Source organism: Thunnus albacares, chromosome 9 (assembly GCF_914725855.1).
Source record: "Thunnus albacares chromosome 9, fThuAlb1.1, whole genome shotgun sequence".
Lineage (NCBI taxonomy): Eukaryota > Metazoa > Chordata > Actinopteri > Scombriformes > Scombridae > Thunnus > Thunnus albacares.
In genome coordinates, this window is record NC_058114.1 from 14,196,681 (window position 1) to 14,204,770 (window position 8,090).

Consider the following 8,090-nt stretch of genomic DNA (forward strand, 5'->3'; position numbering starts at 1 on the left):
ATCCAACATGAAATAAGTCAGTAAGAACAGCTGCAGAGAGAATTTTCAGTGACTTCATCCCTCATTTTGGGTTCCCAGCCAGACTGCACCATGACCAAGGCTGTGAATTTGAAAATGCCCTGTTTAAGACCCTGCCGCAGCTGGCCGGGGTTTGTCACCCCAGAACAACTTCGTATCATCCACAGGTAAACCCAGACGAGGGATTACTTCAAATGCTGCGAACACTAGAGGAGGAAGAAAAAAACAAGGTTGTGCATGCACATAACTGCACTACACATGAGGTGATGGGTTTCTCTCCTCACTATCTCATGTTTGGGTGCCATCCCTGTCTCCCAGTGGATCTGCTCTTTTGGCCTGCCCGCTGACAAGGAGAGTGAAATGCCACGAGGCTATGCTGAAAAATGGGCAGTGAGAATGAAAGATGCCCACTGAATTGCAGCTGAGAACAGTCAGCAGTCCAGTGCACGAGGCAAGAGGTACTATGACCATCATGTAAAAGGACTGCAGCCCGGTGACAGTCTTAATTCACAACTTGAGTGAGAGAGGAGGGCCAGGAAATCTTAGGTCCTACTGGGAACAAGTAGAACAAAAAGTAAATGACAGTCCCATTTACAAAGTGTGTCCAGAGGCAGGTGGCAATAAAGTGAGCACCCTGTACCAAAATCTTCTTTACCTTGTAAATCATTTGCCCGTGAGTATGGCTCAATGATGATGATGATGTCCCCAAAGCACAGTACTGGTTAAGAGTACCAGGACCACAAAGGCCATTTTTGGTTTGTCTTTTTCTCTCTTCTCTCTTATTCTCTCATTATGGTGGAAAATTAACTTTACTTTTGGTAAAAGAATTCTGTTTATCTATTTTAAATGGATCGGTGTTGTATCCTGTCTAGGCTAGTAGAAGGCAGTAGCAGAGTGTTTGTAACGCAGGGAGTACCTTTGCCAAGGCACTGCTAGTTTCTCATTACGCCAAGAGTGTCCTGACAACAACAAGCTCTCTGTCATCATCTCTCCTGTTAAACAGGTTAGTTTAATGTAACAGCCCAGTGAATGTTTGAAAAATGAACTGTAATGACGTTAGATAAAAGTCTAACATAGCTTTTATCTGCTTATTATAAATGCTTTAATAAACTGTAGTGTAGCCCACACTAATGTCAATGGAGGGCTAGCATGAAGCTAACGTTAATATGGCGACAGACAGTATGCAGTGTTTATGCAGTGAATTCCCACCTCTGTCCCTGCTTTTGGCACTGTAAGAAGCTCCTGTTAATTACTGTAATTTGTTTTATATGCTATTGTAATGGGTTATATGTGTTACTGCAATGTGTTGAAATATGGTTGTTAGGTTCTCTCAGGCAGTGGTCAGTATATATTTCTCTTTGTAATTAGATAGATTTCATGCTAAAACTGGTAACAGAGTAAATTAAAGAAGTGTTGATGTGTGTGTAGATTACTGATGATGATAAAATGCTATGCACAATAGGTAACATCACCAGTAACATCACTGACAGAAGTATGACTGAAGTTAAAAGTCAGTTTTTATTATGTACATGTTTTACGGTGCACATGTGAACTTCTTTGGTATGAAGATACATGAGTTAAACAGAGTATCTTCCTGTTAGAGGTAGAATAGTGGTCAGGTTCTTAATGCTTTGAGCTATTCTGTGAAAATGGAGATATAAGACATGGATATGGAATATGTTGTTAATAAATTCTTCCGAGAGCGTCCTGTCTGACAACAACAAACACTTCTCTCACATAATTTCTCCTGTTTAACAGGACATTTATGTCTGGTTGCTTGCCCTGCCATCTGGGACCTGCAACACATTCATACTCGCATTGCATGAGTTAAGATTTAGTTGTTTTTTAAAATTGAAACCTTGAACAGAAAGCTGTTCAATATATACATTTTTCTTATTTCAATTGTTTATGTTCCAGCAAACTAGATTATGCTGTAACTTGGAATGCACAAGTTGTGCAGGCTTCACGCTTAATGAAAACACATCCCCCCTTTGAAGTATTCCAAGTGAAATCATATGAAAATCAACTCCCTATGCCAAGTATTGAGTTCTTCTATAGGAAACAATGATTTCTTTTGCTTGAAGCATAAAACACAAAACCTTCTGTGCAGAAGTGGGTGTCAGACACCCACTTTTAAGCTTCTGTGACATGGCCACAATTCAAATCATGTTATTGTATATCAGCTGGAGCTTTTATTTGTTAGGGAATTGGGATTTTTTATGATTTATGTAAATAAAGTGCTGAAACTTCCAGCAACTTTGAAGCTGGAGGAGAGAGACTTTGGTAGGACTTGTATAGATAGCTTTATGTGGGAGAGGAAAAGAGAGGCTTGGTTCACTGCAAAGAGATGGAGAGAGAGAGAGAGTATCAGGCATGCGTGTATGTTGACAGCTCTAATTCAATTAACCAGCAGGAGTTTTGACCAAGAGGCAAGCATTGTCACCCCACGCTTCATGTTTCGACGAGCAGTTATGTAATACTCAGCTAAGACTGTAACAGACAACTGGTTGTGGAGGCCAAGAATCCAAGGCTCAGTCTTAATGAGTTAGGAACAAAGTATATCAGGAGCCATTACTGACCTGCAAGATATTGCTTATTGCTCGTCTTTTTAAAAAAGGGATACTTCACAATTTAGAATACCTCATCTGTTGTACAGTACAAGCAATGTGCCTGATATGTCATTTAATTATGAGCTTACATTTTTATTCAGTGTCATTTACATGCCATCATTGCCTGTTAAAACCCACCACATACACACATATAGCTTGCTGCACACAGTACACTGGTACACTGTCGCAGTAAAATATATGGCAATATATTATTTTTGCCTTTATTTATGCCATAAAGGGCCTGCTGTATTTTTTACATCACTGTTGCACCTCACAACCAGGTGTAGCCATTCCCCTCTTTCCTCTGCTGTTGGCCACTGAGTTCCAGTGTCTAAAAAAGTGATCAAATGTTTTTGCACAAGGGCACCTTTACAATAGTATTCTTGATGGAAAGTGTGCCTCTTTTACTTAGCTGGTCTTGGGATTCAAACTAGTGACTTTATGGTGACAGACCAGTTTCTTTACCTCAGGCTTATAAGGATTCACACCAATATTCTCAATACTCATGCATTAAACAGCACATAATTCATAAAAGGTTCACCTTTGCAAATTACATTTCCAGCCATCAACCTGCTTGAACCTGCTAAATATTGCAAAGAGTATTGTAGTGAGAAGAGAGACAACAGTAAGACCAGGGTTCAAGACTGTGTGTCTGCGAGCCTCTGCTCCTGCGTTAAAGGCCCAATCCCTTAGCCCTACCACTTGGCCCTACCCCTCCGTTTTGCGTGTTCCTGCATAGGGTAGAGTGTGACAGTACAGTTATTTCCATGTCCTGTGTATGAAACTTGAAAAATAATCCAGCAGCACGTCTCCCGCTCATCTGATATCAATGCAGGGCTACAGCTGAAATAACCGATGTGTAAACATGCTTCCTGGTTATTTCAATAGATTAATCTATCCTCTAATCCTGAACTGCAAATTTGGTCAGATTTGCCAATATAGTTCAGTGGAAACCAGTTATAGTGACCACGGTTACAGTGAGCAACCGCTCATATGAATCAAAACGCTCGGGACAGAATCATTCCTGTACAAATGCTGTTTAAATAACCAAATATTCTGCTTACAGTGTTCATTTTGGGTCTTTTAATACATGAAAAAAAGGGAAAAAAAATTAAAACTACGCTAATTCTATTTTCTTTTTACCTTACTCCCATAATACATGTATGATGTGTAATTAGTGGCTGCGGCACCATTATCAGGCAATGGTAGCAAGCTTTAATATAAAATGTATAGTACCATAGTACTATAATGTTACAACGATGTTGTAACATTCCAGGGACTCCTGAGCAAACCAGGTAACTAATAAAATTCTGAGCAGAAAGCGAGGAACATTTTACAAAGAAGAAATATGCCACCAAACAGCTGTGGGAGTGAGTGACCTGACTGCTGTATTTGCTTGCCAATGTATAAATATCTGTGATTATTCTCTTAACCATGATGTAACTTATCTTCATCACTGTTTGTTATCTGTTACAGAACACTGATCAAACAACTGAGCCTTGAGGGCAAGATGACCCCAGAATAGGTCTCCAAAAAATGGGTGAATTTAAAAATGAAATATAAGGTAATCAGAGGGCAATGTTGTCTTTAGGGAAAGAGCTGCTGGTTAACAGTTAATTTAAAAAAAAGTAATTATATGTAAAACATCTTCCTTCTGTTCTAAAGTAATGGTGTCGTCATTACTAAATTTAATTGTGTGTGTGTGTGTGTGTGTGTGTGTGTGTGTGTGTGTGTGTGTGTGTGTGTGATTTTTATTGCACAGGTTGAAAATTCCCAAGGCTAGCTCGGGAACAGAAAATGGAGAGGTCACAGCTGCCACCTGGCAGTTTTATGCAGATATGCATAAAGTTTTGGGTGCCAGACCTTCAATTGAGCCTCCTGTTTTGGTGGAATCTTTTGTTGCAAATACTGATGCAACAACATTACTTATGGTAAGTTTAGCAGGAAAGCAATAACCCAACCCAATATTCCAACCCAATACTGGAACCCATCCAGTACTGGATTTCCTCAAGAAGGAATCCCAAAATGAGCAGGCCTTTTTGAAAAATTGATTGACAAACTGCCAAACCATAAATATTTATTCTGGCCAGTTCAGTTTAATGTGTACTGTGTTTTTGTTTTGTTCATGCTGGACTGGCAGGCCAGAAAGCAATTGTAATGGATTGTAAATAATAATAATAATGGGATGATAAAGCTATTTCTGGTTCAAACAGATTTAATGAAGTCTTTTTTGTGAGCATTAATAGCAGATTCTCCTAGATAGGCTATTTTGTCATCATATTGTATATTTCCACATATTAAATAATTACATTCCTGAGACATACAAACTTATTAATTTAAATTCAGGAGGCACAAACCTTTGTACAAAAACTTTTATTAAACAATATACTAGTATAAAAATAAAAAAAGCATCATTAGGTGAATCACACAAGAAAATGCAGCATGTCAAATGTTCTTCCGGGCAAAAGAGTAATTTTTCTCAAAGTGTTTGTAAACTATTAACAGGATATGAGTTCAGGCAGCATCCTTACTATGGGGCTTTCACATGACCAGAGAGTAGAGCAGCAAGTCTGTCCCTTGTGGCATTCCCTGACCTCTTGTTCCGTGCAAGAGGCTCACGTGGAATTGTGGGTCGAGGGTGTCCTATGCCACATCTACATCTTGCTCCAGCATGCCTCCATTTTCTATGCACACATTGTGTAAAAAAGCACATGATGCAATAACAAGGGGTGCAAATGTATGTTTAACCTCAATGGCTCTGAAAAGGGTAGACTTCCCAAAGGCTCTTTCTATTATTGAACACCCCTTGGAATGATAATAATTGAAATGTTCCTGCACTTGGCCATTTAAGGGCTCTTTGTAAGGAGTGATGAGGCAGACTGGAGTGTGCAAGAAGGGATAGCCATTATAACAAAGTAGAAAGTATCCTGTGGGAGAATATTGTCTAGCCATCTAAAATGAGCTGTTTTTAAAAATGCATGTGTCATGGACCCACCCTGGGTAGCCAACAAATATGTCAAGAAGCCTTCCTTTTGAATCACAAATGACTTGCGTATGGATGGAGAAGAATCCTTTGTAATTCAAACAGTCTATCTGGTGCTGTGAGGGGAGTTTGATCCATAGCTTTGTTGAAGACTGCACTTCCTGATTTCTAGCCAAACCCAAGCCTAACTGCATCCAGCTCTCCTGCACTTGGAAAACAAATGGCTCTCTTGATGTTATGAATGACCCCGTGGACTTTAGATTTGGGCACACTGAAGACCTGGGACACCACCTGAAAGGAAAGTCCATGCATCCACCTCAAGTCCTGGACAGTCCCCCTCACAAAAGGGTTATTGAGGAGAAAAAAGTACACATAGTAAACATAGTATAAGGTAAATATTGTTCTATTGTATATATTGCCACATCAAATATATAATTTTTATAACAATATTGCTACCATAAAGGGTTGGTGAAGTGACTCTCAAGGGTATTTTGGTTTTGGATCTCTGTTTTGGTCTGGATCTCTGGCCTTGTTTACACCTGGCATTAATTTGAGTGACCACTTGTGATTGGATCTCACTTCCTCGCTCTATATGCAAATAAACACGTACATCATTTCTGTTTGCGAGGACCAAATTTGTTTGTTTTTAACCGGCGGGAGGACTGGGCGTCTGTGTACACTCCGTCCAAAGCTGTGTTCAACTTGTTTGATAACAGGATAAACAAATTTACAGTGCATTGTGTGCCCCCTCATGAACATCAAATGCCTGTCCTATTGATTTGCCTAGCACCGTGTCTTAACATATACACCTATATGTATAACAAATATAGTAATATGCAGCAATCTTCCCACAGCTGCGTCTCCTCATTGAGAGATGCTGTGCGCATTTACGCACAAGGCACAGCAGCATAACTTCATTGATTATTGAAATCTCTTACGCGCTTACAGGATCGGTCAGGATCTAATGGTAATTAATGTTCTGTGTTCTTCTACACATCCAATAAGTCAGCTGTTACACACAAAGTTATTTTCTGTTATCAAACAAGCTGAACACAGCTTTGGACCAGGAGGCAGTAATGCAATTCCCATGCCTAGTCTGCAGGATAAAGGAGGACATCAGTTGAGTAGGCGGTCCTTCAATGTAGCCCAGCATGCATTGCATTTACACTGCTAAATGATTGTGGTCACATGCAGCCCAGACCACCTCTGAATGTGGTCTGAGTGATTGGATCTCAATGCATCCTCAATGCGTCTTGGTTGTGTTCACACCTGTATTACTGAGCTGTCCACTTGTGATCGAATCACCCGAGATGGATGTTAATGCCAGGTGTAAACAGGGCCTATGTGGGGCAAATCCAGGTTGAGGAAGTGACACTCTCCCTGGAGCTAGGCACCTAATCCTAAGTGATCCAGTTGAACAGTTTAGATAGCCTATGCTTAACATTTTAACTGAAAAATACCCAGATTTGTCTAAAAGAGAACACTTTAAATTGACTGACTTTATTTTGTGTCAACACCCAAGAAAGTTGCTGAAATAAGAAACTTTTCATTGCCATTTATAAACAGTAAGCAAGGTCCAAGCAAGAGAGAAATATAGACAAACAAAAATGAAAACAACTTTTGTTTTTTGGTACTGAATTTGGTTAAGCTAATGCTAACAGGCTCTAATATTTTTATATATTCAAATAAATACAGCAAGCACAGTACATTGTGTCTCAAAGGATTGTTGGATCAATAAGAACAAGAGTTATATTTGTTTGCTATAACTATTCAGCCAAGTTGCAGTTCTATGAATCTTTTCCTTTCATTAACTTGCATCAGTTAACCTATCAGGTTAACCAATCAGGTTGACCGACGGTTGCAGGTTTCTGCCAGGTTTCTCAGTGTGCTCCTGTTTTACTGTTTCTTCTGGGAAATGTAATTTCTCTCATCCTCAATAATTACCAAAAGAGGACATATAAGTTTAACAATGTATCAACAAATCATAGCGGACCACAAATTGAAAAAAAAAAAAGTGTGCTTTTGCTTTACTTATTTCATGAGGTGAAATCCCCCCTCTACATTTGGGCCAAGTAATGGGACTGCTGACCTGTAAAGGTGTTTCATTGTAGATGATCCCCTGCACTGAGCCTGGCAACGTCTGCAATATGACAAGGGCTTTCCTTAGTTCAATGTCATATTGAGCCTGTGTGCATGTGTATGCATCTCTGACCTTTCCAAGCTGCTTTTACCATAGACTGCTTTAGTGTATTCATTGGCAGTCCGGCAGTTTTCTCCCAGCGACTCCAACATTGTTGAGGATGGTGGATGTGAGATGAGCCATGCAGAGTTACTGTGTTCCCACCTTCTGCTACTCAGTTCGATAGTTCAGTGTTGGGACACTCATGTCCTCTCCCTGGACCTGACATGACTGTGTTTGGTCTGTTATGGTTGAGGGGTGCTACAGAGTTCAGACTGTAGTTTCAGCATCAAGTCACACT

At 39.9% G+C, this 8,090-nt stretch overlaps 1 long non-coding RNA gene across 1 annotated transcript; it reads left to right on the forward strand.

The window, feature by feature from the left end:
• Positions 1-872: 872 nt before the first annotated feature.
• Positions 873-4,797, forward strand: LOC122989548. Its single transcript, XR_006405092.1, has 3 exons — positions 873-1,021; positions 4,104-4,191; positions 4,390-4,797. It is a non-coding gene; the product is annotated as an uncharacterized LOC122989548 (long non-coding RNA).
• The last annotated feature ends 3,293 nt before the right edge of the window (positions 4,798-8,090 follow it).